The sequence below is a fragment of the Poecilia reticulata genome, chromosome 9 (genome assembly GCF_904066995.2).
Source record: "Poecilia reticulata chromosome 9, P_reticulata-male-v2, whole genome shotgun sequence".
NCBI lineage: Eukaryota > Metazoa > Chordata > Actinopteri > Cyprinodontiformes > Poeciliidae > Poecilia > Poecilia reticulata.
This window is the reverse complement of record NC_088838.1, coordinates 16,020,826-16,036,129: the sequence shown is the minus strand read 5'-3', so window position 1 is coordinate 16,036,129 and position 15,304 is coordinate 16,020,826. Positions and strand designations below refer to the sequence as shown.

Sequence of the window (15,304 nt, the reverse complement as noted above, 5' to 3'; positions counted from 1 at the left end):
ATGCACTAGGTTAGATCTAAGTTTAAACTTGGAAAGTTTGTGTTTCTGTGACAGTCTAGAGTTAAATGTCACTTTATATGTTGCTAAAAACTCAGCAAACTCAGTACATTGCACATGCACTTTCTGGCCCGCTTTCATTACAAGTTCAAGTAGTGATCCATAGCAAAGATTATTCACAATTATACCAAAGCAGTATAAAAAATGTCAAAACAAATTGTCATTGGCTTTTCTGACTTGACAAATTGCCTCAAAATATATGATTCGAAATTTTTAGATGGATCTGAGGCGTGGAATAAGAGTGAGACATTTATTATCAATTATTTCCGCCTCATATTCATAGTTCATATTTTATTCATTATACTGTCAAAGCTAATATTAAACATGCAAATATCCAACCATACTCTATTTATCTGATACCGTAGGTCATAGCTTTTGTATATCTATGTCTTTAGATGTTTACTTTTAAGAAAAGAGATATGCAGATCTGTGTGCATTTGTGCTTTTATGCCTGTTTTATCATATTTAACAGTTCACAAGGAAATTCAATTAACTTGTCAAAACAGTTTTTTCCTATTTGCTTGGATAAATGTATACTCTTTGAGCTTCCCTCCTTTCATCTTTGACACTAAAATACACCGTGGGTATGTTGACAAGTCACACCTTTTCCCACTGTGAACGCTAAAAGCCTGGAGGCCAGAGCAGACTTAACTAGTGTTTAACATTCTACTGCTGGGAGTTAGTTGTGTGAATAATGCATAAGCGGCATGGTGGCAAAACTTGTGTTTACAAGAGCAATTATCTGCTCAGAACCTCTGAATGTCCCTAGAGTTAGAGGCACTTTCAAAGAAACCGATAAAGTATGAGAATAGAAAGCAAAAAATTACATGTGCGTTAACATATTTTTTTTTTCCCATAAATATGTTAACCTTAAACAATGTTAAAAGAACGTTTCTGGTTATTTTACATTTTCATGCAGACTTTGAAATACATAAAGTATTGTCGTTTTAAGCTATTTTTTAAGTTTTTAAATATGTTAGTTTGTCTTCTATTCTGACCAACAGTGTAATTGTGCACAGGCTTGAAAAATTACAAAACATTTCAACAAGGAATTCACATTCCAACCCAAAGCATAGGATCAAGATCCATACCAAGGCATTTTTAATCGATTACTATCAAAACCTCAAATTGAATTGTTGGTGAAAATTTGCATGGTCAGTTTTTAGCAAATTCTGACTATATTCATGTGCACGGTTAAAAACATTTTTATATAATGTTTTTTTTGTTAGTCTCAACCAGGGGTTTTCCCTATCAACATGAGTGTTTCTCACCATTAACAATGATGTTCACATTAAAAGAAAGGCAGTATGCTGCTGCAATGTAACTTCCCTCTGTCTGTGTCACGTCCTGCTTTGAGCCGTGCCCTGATCACAGCTGAAATACCACCCATTATATTTTACATTATGATTTAAAGTAGCATATATTTTATGCAAGTTACATCCTGCAGCTTTAAAGAAGACTGTATTTTAATGACAATCATAAATGCAAAGCCAAGACAGATATGACAGAAGTACAGTTTGCTCTGTCTTTGTTCAAGAAGACATATCAGATATTTGTCAAAGTTCGCTGATGACATATTCTGTCTGTATATATCTGATGATGAACACAAGAGCTCCTGTTTCATGTTTACCATCCACCGATCGGCATCCCACTGATTAGATGGCACTACATCGTGTGTGTCCCCTGGCGTCAGTGGCAGGCAATAACGGAGATTGATAGTCGAGTTAGGACGTCCATTTGGGGCCTTGATCTACGGCTCCAAATCTCAAGGGATGAAGCCATCCCAGCCACACTCAGCTGCCCAGGGCCAACGGTCACAGTAATCGAGAGGAGATGTATTTATAAAGTGCCCTGCTCAGCAACCATGCTCATTCCAGTAAATCTGAGGAGGAGCTGAGAGAGAAAATGTCACAACCCAAGGACACTACAAGGAGCCTCCCCTGCCATAGCCTGCAGGTAATTGGGGTGTCAGTGTCCTAGAATGCATTTCCCCGCTATCACACCTTTTAGGGGTTACCTACTTGGTGTACTGAAAGAGAGTCATGGCAGAGACAAAGACGGCAGACCAAACAATGCATTTCAAAAACTGAAAAATTACTCCAATGCAATCCTGATTGTGTCTACACATGTCATGTGCCAGAACTGCATGTTAAATGGACTGACACATATGATCATTTTTAAATTAGGTATAAAAGAGACACATTCAAGTGCACTGTGAAAACACTTATATGATTTCTACATTTTTCTTTTCTTTTTTTGCTTTCTTAATCTCAGTTATTCATCAAAGCTAAGCTGGGCTGCAGCCTTCAGCCTTACTTACTTAGCACCCTGCTGTGGTGCAACTAGCCAGCACAAATCTAAAATGGAGATATTGACTGGAGCTTAGGGCATAATCCATATAAAATGTTTTGAGGTATTGAGAAAAGAGCCAGGGGACAGAAACTAAAGGGCTAGGTGTAGCTTGGAAAAATAAATTATTTTGGAGCTACAGCTTGTATGCTCTATGCCCTATACCAGGGGTGTCCAAAGTTGGTCCTCGAGGGCCGGCATCCTGCATGTTTTAGTTCTCTCCCTGGTTTTACACACCTGCATCAAATGATGGCTCATTAGAAGGCCTAAGGAGAACATTGAATTGCTGAGGAGATTGGTACTACCACTAGGGAGAGAACTAAAACATGCAGGATGCCGGCCCTCGAGGACCGACTTTGGACACCCCTGCCCTATACCATAAAACCCAAGCCCTACTCAATTTCAAGGTGGGGAAATTATAGGCCAGACTTTTTGATTAGCAGTATCTGTTAGTTCAATAACAATTAAATGAAACTTTTTCTTGATGTTTAAGGCTGGGATAATAGAGAATTGTCTGTAACTGTTCAAAAGATTTAACAAAGAACTGACATGGCACCAGAAGCAGCAAATCCGAGGGGAAACGCTAATGTGTTGTAGATGCTACGCAGATGTCCTTTCAATTAACTAATTAGAAGCAAGGGGAAAGGATAATGATACATGTCTTTGTGTGCTTAAAACATCCATGTCTATTCATCCCTGGGCTCAATGCAATGCTGAAACTTTCAACTTGCATGTGTGATGAAGATCAAATAAACACTGATGTGTAAATGAGGACAAGAATCTACCATGTAGATGTGAGAGAGAAGGCGAACCGTGCTGATAATTCACACTGAGATAGTGGTGGTACCATTCCATCAACTGCAGCGCAAGGATGGCATTTTAAACACCAGCTTTTCTTCCTCTGGGAGCAGGACAGTTTAAAGTCTGCAGCTTTTATTCTCAGAAAACAACCCCCACCCTTCTCATCCTCCTCATTAAGTCTCCCTTCTTTGTCCTTGTTTAGATTCAATTTTAAGCTTAGCTTTTACAAAACACTAAAAAGAAATCTAATAGGGCACAATGTAAAGCAAAGCAGCTAAAGCTCTACCATAATGGACATGTCATGATAAGACAACTTGACTGTGAGGAAAACAAAATAAGAAAAAAACAAACAAAAGCAGAAGTAGTGAATGCTAGAAATAAATTCAGATATTAAGGCAAATCGTGACAGTGCACTCCGCACTCTTGTACTGCTATTGCATTATTTAAAGTTATGTATATTTACGTATCCAAAAATAATGTTTCAAAGGTCTCAATGTCAGCAAGTTTTGTGAAACGTTAAGTCTCATAATTTCTTTGCTTTTGACATGCCTCCAATTTGTTTAGTATATATTATCATGAAGGGTTTAGAAGTCAGTGCTTTACTGTGTCAGGATGTAGTATGACAGCATCATCAAACATATCATTGTTCCAACAGTGCTGGAAATGGTTGGATATTTATCCATTTTATTAGTCACAAAGTAGGCCAGGCTGCTGTCAGTTGCAGCCACTGCAGGTATTCATTACTCGGGGGACTATTCGACAGTTCTTTGTTATGACCATGGTAGGCCCCTTACGGTAAAAGCCTCCACATACTTCATCCAAAGCTGAACAGTCGATACACAGTCACGTGGTTGTGGACTGTCCATATTTGCACATACCTTTCATAGAACAGCACAGAGCAGCGGAGGGACACCCGTCCATAAATCATGACCTTATGCTTCCTCTCTTTTCCCTCCCTGCATCCTCCGTTTTGCTTTTATAAAATGATAATGGAGCTAACACACTTTTCAGCTGACAGCCTTCTACATGGACGACGATGTTACAATTTCTATCCAGGAGTGATTAGGCATTTATTAGTCTTACTTCGCATACAACTTATTCAGTGAAGAATGGTACAAATGTACATAATTTCTCGCCGTGTCAAATGAACGTTCCTCAAAAGTATTCATGTCTCCTGAGAATGCACAAACCGGATAGTGGAAGCGTAATATTTGAAGAGAAATATCAACATTGCTGTCTGAGTGCATTTCCACATAAAAAAAGGCAATAAACTTCTTACCAATCACAAAATACTTTGCATAGAGCTTTGCTGAAATAGTCTGATGGTGTCGAGTTTGCCTCTCTACGAACAAAATGACACCATTTTTGTTGCATGTTTATGTCAATGAGAGACAATTTCTGCATTTTGGGTGAAGAATATGGGGTCTTCGAACTGATGAGCAGAATATTAAACATGATAAACCTAACTGAAAGAAGAGCAGCTATTAAGACATTGAATGTGAGGCGTGTAGCTGTATAGGAGCTACAGGCAAAATTCAAGCTTTTGTGACGTGAAGTTTAAAGAGCACACTAAACTGCACTGAAAGGAATAAATTGCATTTGTAACACACTGTTAGGCATAAAGAGCAGGAAATACCCACACTCTTCCATTTTCCTTTGGATCATTAAATTCTGTTTTGATCATGATAACAGTCGTTTACTGCTCCCGAGAGTCACACTGCCTCCTTTGGCTTCTTTAGATGTAAAAACAGTCAGATCAACATTATTCCATTACGTGACTTACTGCTTAAATTTTTTTTGTCTTATTGTACTTATTAAATGACCAGTATAGAATGTGTTAAATTGAATCATAATTCATGCATGCTGTAATGTATGGAAAGAATTGTATCCAGCAGATCTGCGTGAGTGACTCTGTAGAGGTTTTAGAAAGGTTTTTTTTTTTCTTTATTTTTAAAGAGGAGCTACATTTTTAGGGCATACTGTGCCACCCTGCTATCAAGCCTGTCTACCACCTGCCTCTAAAACCTTTTATCTTACAAAACCAATAGTGAGAACTAGAACCAAGTATACAATTTGTGGGTTGAAATGGTTTACTTTGCTAAAAATTCAACTCAAAATTTGTTCCATAGTTCACAGCCCCTGTACAAGCAATTTCCCTTAGTATTGCTTTTAGAAATCATGCCATTTTATAGCACAATCATGAAACTTTATTATCTTCAGTTGTAATAAAAATTTGGTAAGCATCAAATATAACATAAAAAAATTGACTTCACAGCTTGATGGCTTGAAATTGGCCTTTGTCTTTTTAAGAAGCTCCTGCTCTTTCTGACACTCCGCTTTCAGTAGTTATCACAACAGTGAGGGGGTGTGCAGCGCCAGACAAGATTGTGACTGACAGCACTAAGACCTGTCTCCTAGCTCTGATTGATTGTTTCTAGTTAGCACTGTTGGCTTAAGTAACTATTATTAATTATTATAAAATTCTAATTACTTAATTGAATTGGGGCATCAACTCCAGTATCTCTGGTATAACAAGCCAAGCTCATCGTCTTGTGAAGGAGTTTTTTGCTCTTAAATAAACGTAAAAATTCTGGGTCTTTATCAGCACATTGGTATTATTACTGTAACGTGATAGCTAAAAGAAATCATATAATTATCTGATGCTCAAACTTAATATTTGTGCTGTTTGACAGTTTTTTTGCTTGACTGAAAGTCTTCTTTGGAGCTTAATAGTTTTTAATTCTAACTCTTATCTTCGACCACCGTTAGACCAAGCACTTAGTTCAAACCTGCATGAAATAAGCAGATCAGTCAGAGTTGTGCATATGAGGTCTCAAAATTTAAATCAACTCCAATGCTCAAATGATAGATTTGTTTATTAATGCTCCCTTGCAGACTGATGGCAAGAAATTTAATTTGTTTTAGTGGGAATAGTCTCAAAATTTTTTGATTTTGCTTCTACTTGCCTCTACCCTGGATCTGTCACATGACAAAGGACCTAACATCCATGAAATACCATTATGGGCCCATTGCTTGAATGTTTAATTCTCCAGCAGCAGCTCCATCTTGGACTGACCTTTCAGAAATCAGACAGAATGTCATCTGTTAGTTCCAGCTTGGTGTAATGACCTGTGAGTGCATCGGCTTACTCTCCATTTTCCTTCTCGCAGGTTTTTGAAGTGATTGCCACAGTGGACATGTGCAGCAAACAGATGAATGCAGAGAAGCTGAGGAGTGGAATTAAAACCAAGGTTTCAGTCAGCCCTTTTTTCTTGCATTTTTATCTAAGAATGCAATGTCCTGCATTATTTGTATTTATATAGTTAGCTTCTACAAAGTCTCCTCAGAGACCTCTGTGAGGTGTTTAGTATGTGATGAATGGACACAGGGTAAAGGGTATGTTTGCGGACTGTCGAGCAAATGTGTTATGTGTGTCCCTGTGGGTGTTGCAGAGTATTAAATTAATGAATTACAAAGTCAGAAACTAGCTTAAAGGCTACTGAATGGGATGAGTTTGTTTGTGCTGGAGCCTCAGCATCGGTTTGGTTTTGAATCTGTTGATGGTTCAGGTAAAAGTACATTTTATAAAACTTAAAATCTTACTCTTAAGTGAAAACCTCAGCAATGTTGTCTCTGGTTAAAGTTAGCATTATTACATATGCCTCTCCCGTTGGCACAGGGAATTTAAATTTTTGCAAGACAATTGGTAAAGGTACCCTGACATTAAAATAAGCCCAGATCTTCTAAACATTAGCTCACTTTTAGAAAACACTGCACTCATTCAAATTGACATGTGATGTTGTCTCACCGGAAAACTCACAAACAGATAACCACAGGGCTAAAAGGCTTGGATATGGGGGAGTAAAGAAAAATCCAACTCCACAGCTTCCTGGAGGATGTCAAAAAATTCAGCTCCTCCGTATGACAAATTCTGCAATGCCTTGTGGGGCTAAAATAAAACTGGGATAGCAAGCAAGCGTACTGCCTTTCTCACTCTCTTCCTCATTCTCCTTCAGGGTTTTCACCATGTCTGAAATGAATATGTGAAAAAAGAGTGTTATACTGGGCTGCAGGTGGTGAATTGAGGTATTAGCTTCTTGGGGCTGAGCCTAGTGAAAATTCTTGAAATCCATACAGCTCCTTGTCACCCTCTTCACATTTTTCTACCACTCCACAGCTGTTTTTTTTCTTCCCTTTTCAGTCCTTGCCTGATGTCTCATTTGAGTTCTCCACACATCCATTCACAATTACACTGAGCATACCTCTGTTTAAACTCACTTAGTTATTTCATTTCTGAGTTTTTTTTTGTTTTTTTTGCTACTATTTGCAGTGTAGCTATTATTCAGTAATGAACTTTGTTGTATTGAAACATTTCCTGACATTCATTCCAACCTTACTGTACAAAAAGTTTTGAATAATATACACTCATCTAATAATATACTGCTTAAATGTATTGTACTCTGCAGTGTTTGATTTTAGCTCATCTATTTTTGAGTTAAAGGCAACAATGAAATTTCAAATGTGACAATTTAGAGCAACCAAGTAGTTTTTTAGGGTAGAAATCACGCTTAGCAATTTAAATGGGATCAGAGCTTAAAAGGGCCAGCTCCTCCAAGCGTTTCAGCAGTTTAACTGATAACTTTAGAGGTTTGAAACCTCTGCATATCTGATAACACCTTTTGATTTCACAGTGCAACGTGCTGAGATACACACATTCCAGAGGAAAGGTAAAAATATATATAGACAACAGCAATTATCTGGAACATCTGAAAGACATATCTTTGACTTTTAGGTTAGGTAAACATGACAAAAACAGAAAAACTATTGTTTATGTGTCATAATTAATTTATAATTTTGTTATAGAAAAATAGAGCAAACGTTCCATGCTATTAGTGCCAATATACAGTGGTGTTCTGGACTGGCTCTGTCAGACTTTGGTAATCTGTAACAACAATGACTGAATAGTGCGTTGGTTACAGCGCATAAACCAACATGTTTCTTCAGCGGTTTAATATTTATTCTATATGGTGGATAGTTCAAAGGGTAAACAATTTGTATTAAAAATTAGGTATGTATAAATGTGCCTATCCTTAAGTTCGTCATTTCCTGAATTCCCTTTTGATTCGGTCTCAGCATTTAGTGTGCGTGAGGGCAGGTGTGCCTTCAGTTACAGTTAATTTGATTAACCTGAAATTAAAGTTCATCTTTACTTTAAGGATTTTCCTGGCATTTTCTTAATTACATATTTTTGATAAAGCTATTGTTTGCAGACAGGTCAGACAGAATTAGAAAGAGCTCATTGGAGAGCTGTACCAGTCCTGAAAGGGATTAACAGTAAAATCCCCTTCAAAAATTGAATTCACCATTAGATAGATTTGAAAAAGTTTTGAACAGTTCCCCACATGTGGGAGGGTAGAAAGGATGAAAGAGGTATCTCACTTTAATCGACAGGAGAATAAAACCGCTCCTTCAAGAGATACTGACCACATTCAGAAGGCAAAAAACTCCCACACTGATGCAGCCTGGAGCCAGACCTTGGAATAGGCACTTATCTCTTAAAGGGGCAGTATTATATATTTTCCAGGCACATTTTATAGCACAAACACCATCAGTTGGTGTAATAATGCTTAAACATGACTTAAAAGAATTTTGACTTTGCAAGTTAATACATTGAAATTGGGCCTCTGTTACTTTAAGAAGCTCCTGCTCTTTCTGATCCTCTAGTTTCAACACCTCATCATAACAATGGTCCATTTACAACCACTGGGTCTGTAGTTTGTAGTGTAGTTTGTATGGTAAGCTTTTAATTGCTGCTGCTAGTCTGGAGGAGCCAAGTAGTGAAGGCACAGGAGAGGAGGAGTTTTCTGGAAATAGGTGGCGTTTTGTATGAGCAAATATTCAGGCACTGTCAAATATGCACAAAAGAATCAAAGCAGCACTCGAGGTATGGTTTTTAATGACAGAATAACCTTATAATATGATATAAAGCAACAAAAAACAAATACCCCCATCAACACTGTAACATCAAATGGTAATATCCATTATTATTGCTACTGTGTGTTTTGGTAGAGGATGGGCATCAGATTAATCTTTGCAGCTTGCTAAAGACAATAGAGGTTGTAACAATTTTTGGTTAAGGCGCTTAAATGCAGCCCTCAAACACAATAGTCTTTTGAGGTGGGGTACTCTTGATGGTATTCTACCATCAATTATGAGTGGCAACAGAAGTTGCCAAATAATAAAACTAGCATGAATAATTTAAGTGGGCATAATCGGCTAGAGCATTTCTTACAATGATATTGCCACTGAATTTATTGTGCCAGTTTGCTGCATTTGGATCACATGCGTAACCAAAGGGGTTCGAATGGTTGATAAGGAAGTGTTTTTGCACTCAAGAGTGCAAAGGATATGTAAAAAAATAATAATAATCTAAAGATGAGCAGGGACACCTCATTCCAAACTCCACCCAAAGTATTGTGGCAACATCACACTCAGACATTTGATTTTGCCCATTTGCTTGTGCATTCTGCATTTGGTCCTCTGCCAGGACACACAAACCCCATCCAACATAATGCTTTCCCATTAGTAACAGTGGGTTATGTCATATTTGTAATACCATCCAGATAAAAGGAGGAAAACTAGTAAACTGAGTAAACTAAAATCAACACTGGCATTAACTTCTGGAGTTTATATAAACCTAATGACGAGCAAATTGTTCAATGAGATCAGATGCTACAATTAATGAGACAAAAGACAAAATTACTGTAGGAACAACTATTGGCAGACCCAAGGTGCAACTGGGTCTTTATCAGATCAGACAAGAGTATGAAGATAAAAAGCAGACAAATAGTGCTGACATACTGCAGGAATGCTAAGAATAGAGATGTGCATTTTCAAAGAGATAAGACAAGTTTATCTCTGGCCGATCCAACGGAAAGATAAAGACACTCAAAAAAATGTAATAAAAGAAAAAAATATATATTTTGCACACGTGATAGTCACCACCCCCAAATTCTGCAAAGAATTTTCACAACGAAATGAAACAAGAACATTTTGCATATATAAAGCTTAAATGGATAACAGAAGTAAACATGCGGCTGAAGTCAAGACAGTTTTCCACAAACCACTGATCCTTTAAGACATCTTGAATAACTTGTGTTTGTGTTGTCTTCTCAAATGTCGTCGGTCATGGCAGGGGGCCAGTCACACTAAGCCTGGTTCTGCTGACCATCCTGTTAAAAGTTTTTCTTTCCACTCCTGACTCATGAATGCTCCGTATTTAATGACTGGTTTATAGTCAACAACTTGATGCAATCTGCTGGGTCTGCTTAGATCTAAAACTTGTTAAATAAATTTAATTAATAAAGTGTTCATTCTACAATTTATTTAAAATGAACTACATTACAATTTCATGAAATAATTTCCCCACGATAAAATAATAACGTCTTAATTCTAATTTTGTTTTCCAAATTGGTAACTCATCTTCAATAAGTTCCTTTCCTACTTTGGAATAAATAATCAGCAACAGGGCAGTTTCTGAGGAGTGCAAAACTTTGAATGTCTTCTTGCAGATAATGGTGTTTAATTGAACGATAGCACCCAAAGAGACAGAAAAATGGGTGATAAGGAAATAGAAATAGCATTTGAAATTAGTCATATACGTGCATTGCTTATTTGTTTATCTCTTGCCAGACTGAGTGTGTTTATGAATGACAGCGCGCTTACTCATGTGGAAGGATACTTCATGCATTGGAAATAAATAATTTGGCACAGACAGCAAGAGAGAGGTGGAGATAGAAAGAGAGTGAAGGAATGAATACTAGATGATATTAACTTTGCTAAAATGCCAGAGCTGAACCAGTAAGTCTATAATACTTCAATGCAACCAAACACCATTGACCGCTTCTTTATAGGTGTGGGCTGACATCTTTGTTTAGAATTTCAGAAACTATACAAAAAATTTATAATAATTTTGGCATTCAATCAAAAAGGAAAATAAAAAATGCGATTAAAACTGTTTCTGAAATCACTTATTAGAAATGCAATATCAGATCTTGTATGAGATATTGTATAAAGACATAAAAATAATCCTACAGAAAACCTTTGATTATAAACATATTTAAGAAATAAGAATAGAAATCAACTCATTTTGAGGCTAATAATATCAGTGAATTTACAATCACTAAATTGCCCAAATCAGAGAATGATTGATGTAGGTCTACAATAAAAATATACAGCAGACAGTGACATCATGGGGAAATAGTCAATAGAAAAATATTGGCTTGTTAATCGAAAAATATTGGCTTGTTGGCTGTTATGATCATTGGGTGTTTGAATTTTGTGTCATTTGAGTTTCTGCTTTGAGCATTTCTCTGTTTTTTATTTACTTTCTTAGATCTTGCCATATTAGGTCATTCCTTTGTGTTTGCAGTTTCTTAGTTTATGCTTACCTTCTGTTGTTGGTGCATTTGGATTTTCCTTCTCCAAATTCATCTTTTTCCTTCCTGTTTATTGGAGTTCCAGGCCTCTTTCTTTGTTTAGCTCCACTAAGTGTTCATTTGTCTCCGTTCCTTTGTTCCTTTCTTCACTGGCTCCTTCCATGACATGTTCCAGTTTCCCTGCTGTTCTGCTGCCTGTTCTTCATCCTGCAAGTTATTTTCATAAAAGTTAACACCCTATGATTATCCGAAGCTCCTGTCTATATTTTGGTCCTACTTCAAACTCATAAAATATAACTGTGTAGTACTGGAATAAGAGTTAAGATCTAATTAACATAAATTATTGATTAGTTACTCATTAATTATTCTGAATCACGTTTACCTTGTTGCACTTAGTGTTGTACCTTTTATATTTGAATATTTGTTGTCATGTTTTTCTCCAAGAAGTACGACCACTATTAAATACATATGCTATATCACCTAAAAATGATTTTTATTTGTACCTTAGAAGACGCTTATGGGGGAAACACTGAAGTAGTCCACTGGGAAACAGAAATTGCCAACCCAGCATAATTTGTGACCCTGGATGATTTGCACGGATTAGACCCAGAAAGCCTGACACAGCAAAAGGTCATAAGTTCACAACTTGTACATCAACTGAGCAGAAGAGGCTACACTGCTGATGTTTGCAGCCTTGAGATCAATAAGCCTCAAGCTACTTCTGTATTTCACTTAAACTGGACTTTAAGTCCTTCGCTTTAAGCTCCCTAACATCCAATTCCAGAAACAAAGGGAAGATCTCTGATCATCCCTGTGTGGGGACTGCACAAAAATAGTAAATTGTGCTCTTTTGATTTTTTGTTTTTGCATGGAAACATCTAAGTGACGACAAATCCCTGTTGATAAATGTATTTACTGCGTTAAAAGTTACAACAATTAGCTTTAAAAGTTAATTTAATTATGGTTAATTTAATGATGGCAGTAAAGAAAGTTAAGTCTTGTAAGTAAGATCTTACAAAATTTAAACGACAAAGCCTAATATTGGCTAATAAGGAGTAAATGTTGCAAACAAAACCTATAAATCATAAAAGTCACACAAAATGAATACATCCAGACAAAAAAAAAGCTAGAAAATTTAGTATGCATGTCAAAAATCCTGTTCTTTCTAAAATGTTTAAACTTGAACAATGGGATCAATTTATTGCTAAGACTATCTGATTGTCAAAGAACTCATGCACATAGCTGTAAAATGTGTTAAGGTGAACAGAATTGTTTCTGGTGGATTTCAATTGTGCATACACATTTCAATGTCTGAAGATCTGTACAGAGAATAGAGTCCTCATTTGTTTCATGCACAACACCACACTGATTGAATTATTATACCTTTGAATGTCATGCATAGAAACTCAGCATATAGCTAACACATCTGATCAGTCAGATGGACTTCCAAATCTTTATATGCCTTTCAAAATATAAGATACACACATCACAATATATAGCAAATTTTTACTTGCATTTTTCCTTATACTGCAGTCCTAAATTCCTGTCTAATCTTAAGTGTGGACTCCTCAATATTTCCCTTGTTGTTGATCTAATTTAACATTAACTTTCCATCCATCCTGCCATCCATGAGACACCAGTCGACCTTGCATCCATGTTTCTGAACTGGTGGAGGCAGCGGGAGTATCCAGAGCTTGCACAAAGCAATGCAAAACGCCACACAGAATCATCCCAGCCAGCATTTTCTTTTCTCAATACTGTTATCTGCTGCCCGTCTGCTGTCTCCACCTCTAAGAACCAGGCAGTGGACCTGTGGTAACAGAGCCTCCTCCATAGCTGCTCCCACCCTCTAGGATGCGTCTCTTCCTAAATACATCTGTGACTCTACAGACCTTTGCACATTCAAATCACACCTAATAACACGCCTTTTCCAAACAACTTTTAACGTTACTATTGTCCTGTTTTATGCTTATCCTGTGTTTTTTTAATGTGGTATGTATTTAAGTCCCCTCTTTTTATGATTTTGTTTGATCCGCTTATGGTTCTGTTTGTAATTTTACTTGAGTCAGTGTTTAGAGAAATGCTATCCAATAAAATGTATTATTACGAATTTAGGGAAACAGCAGTAACTGTGCGTCATTGTCTCTTTCATTTTCAACTGTTTCTTGACTTCCTTTTATTAATTCCAATGTTAGACTACAGTTTTTTTTGTGGTTTTTTTTGCCGTGCCACTTCATACATGCTTATCTAACAAGGACTGACTTCTCTTTGTCCTTGTGGTCAGCATTCTTTTGTGCTGCTTTTTTCAGCTCTTGCAAAGTTTTCTGACATTTAGTAAATAGGGGAAAAAAATTGTAATACTAAGTGACCTAAAACTTAGTCTTGGTCTGATTTAACTTAAGACAGCTAAAAAAATGTGTATGCATGTTTTTATTTGGTGTATGTAAATATATGGTTTCAACTGTATTAAACATGCAAAGAAAAGCATGCAAAAATGTAATTACTTGAATGAGAGCATTTGAATCTTATTGCACAAAATGAGCACAAATCCATGCGCCCTCTAAAACGTGTGGCGATTATTAAAACAAACAGTTCTGTGCCTTTTGAAGATGCTAAGTCTTTTATTGCCTGCACATATTAGCACAAGACCAATGTGTGCTTCATGGGAATAAAATGTGTCTGTGGCAATCACTTTGGAATGAAAAGTTACCTTTTCATGTTAAACGTGCTACTTTAATAACAACAATAACAGAACACTCAAATTTCAACATAAAAATCAATATTTCATTTTCTTGACAAGTTAAAACAATTAGATGTGAATTGCTGTCAAGGTTGCCTCTCTTCTGTTTCACATTTTCAAGTATGGCTCATTTTTAATATTACTTTTGGGGTGAAACACTAGAAAGAATTAAAATAGAAACATGACCGACAGTGTGAGAGCGCGAATTTGTCAGAATATTAGTGGGAATATGCACTTTATAAACTGTTTCCTCAGCAAGCAGTGTTGCATACAGCACCCAGTGAGTAATTTGGCAAAGCTTAAACAGAAACGGTTTAGACAGGTAGAGAGCAGGAAGCTGCCTCGGAGCGCTGCCCCTTTTAATGCAGTGTGGAGTGAAGAGCACAGAAGAGCAGCACATGTCACTAAGGGCAGGAAGTGAAGGCAGAAGTAATGCAGGTTACATGCTTCATTAACCATTATTCAGCTGAGGACCTCTGACACTTGGCTACCAGGTGAATTATCTGAGAATGACAAGAGAGGAAGGAACTTTGTGCATATCACACTGAAGGCTTGTGGAAAGAAACGATCTTTAATTAATTTCAGAGTAAGTCTAATAATAGACAATCTTCAGTGGGGAAAACATATCAGGACTTTTAAAATACATGCGATGACCAGCTAATGTAACAAATCAATATCTATGCATGTTTAAGCAAATCCTTGAAGTGAAGTGCACATACTTGTAAGACCCTCAAGAATTTCAAAATTTTACAGAGATGCAGTCATTTTATGGAGTTAATTGCAGGTCAGTTTCATCAACATGTATCAATGTCAACATTATTGGTAACTGCAAGAACAATACTACAAATTTTGACAGTTTTTTTTTTTCTTTTTCCTTTATGTGGAGTTATTTGAGTCTACTGGAAACCCATTTTAACAG

At 36.7% G+C, this 15,304-nt stretch overlaps 1 long non-coding RNA gene across 3 annotated transcripts in view; it reads right to left on the bottom strand.

Moving 5' to 3' along the window:
* Nucleotides 1-15,304, bottom strand: part of LOC145552784 (uncharacterized) — a 69,902-nt gene that overhangs the window by 30,777 nt on the left and 23,821 nt on the right. For all 3 annotated transcript variants that reach the window (XR_014088902.1, XR_014088901.1, XR_014088903.1), the window contains exon 4: nucleotides 11,658-11,852. This is a non-coding gene — a long non-coding RNA (uncharacterized LOC145552784). The remainder of the gene's footprint in view (nucleotides 1-11,657; nucleotides 11,853-15,304) is intronic.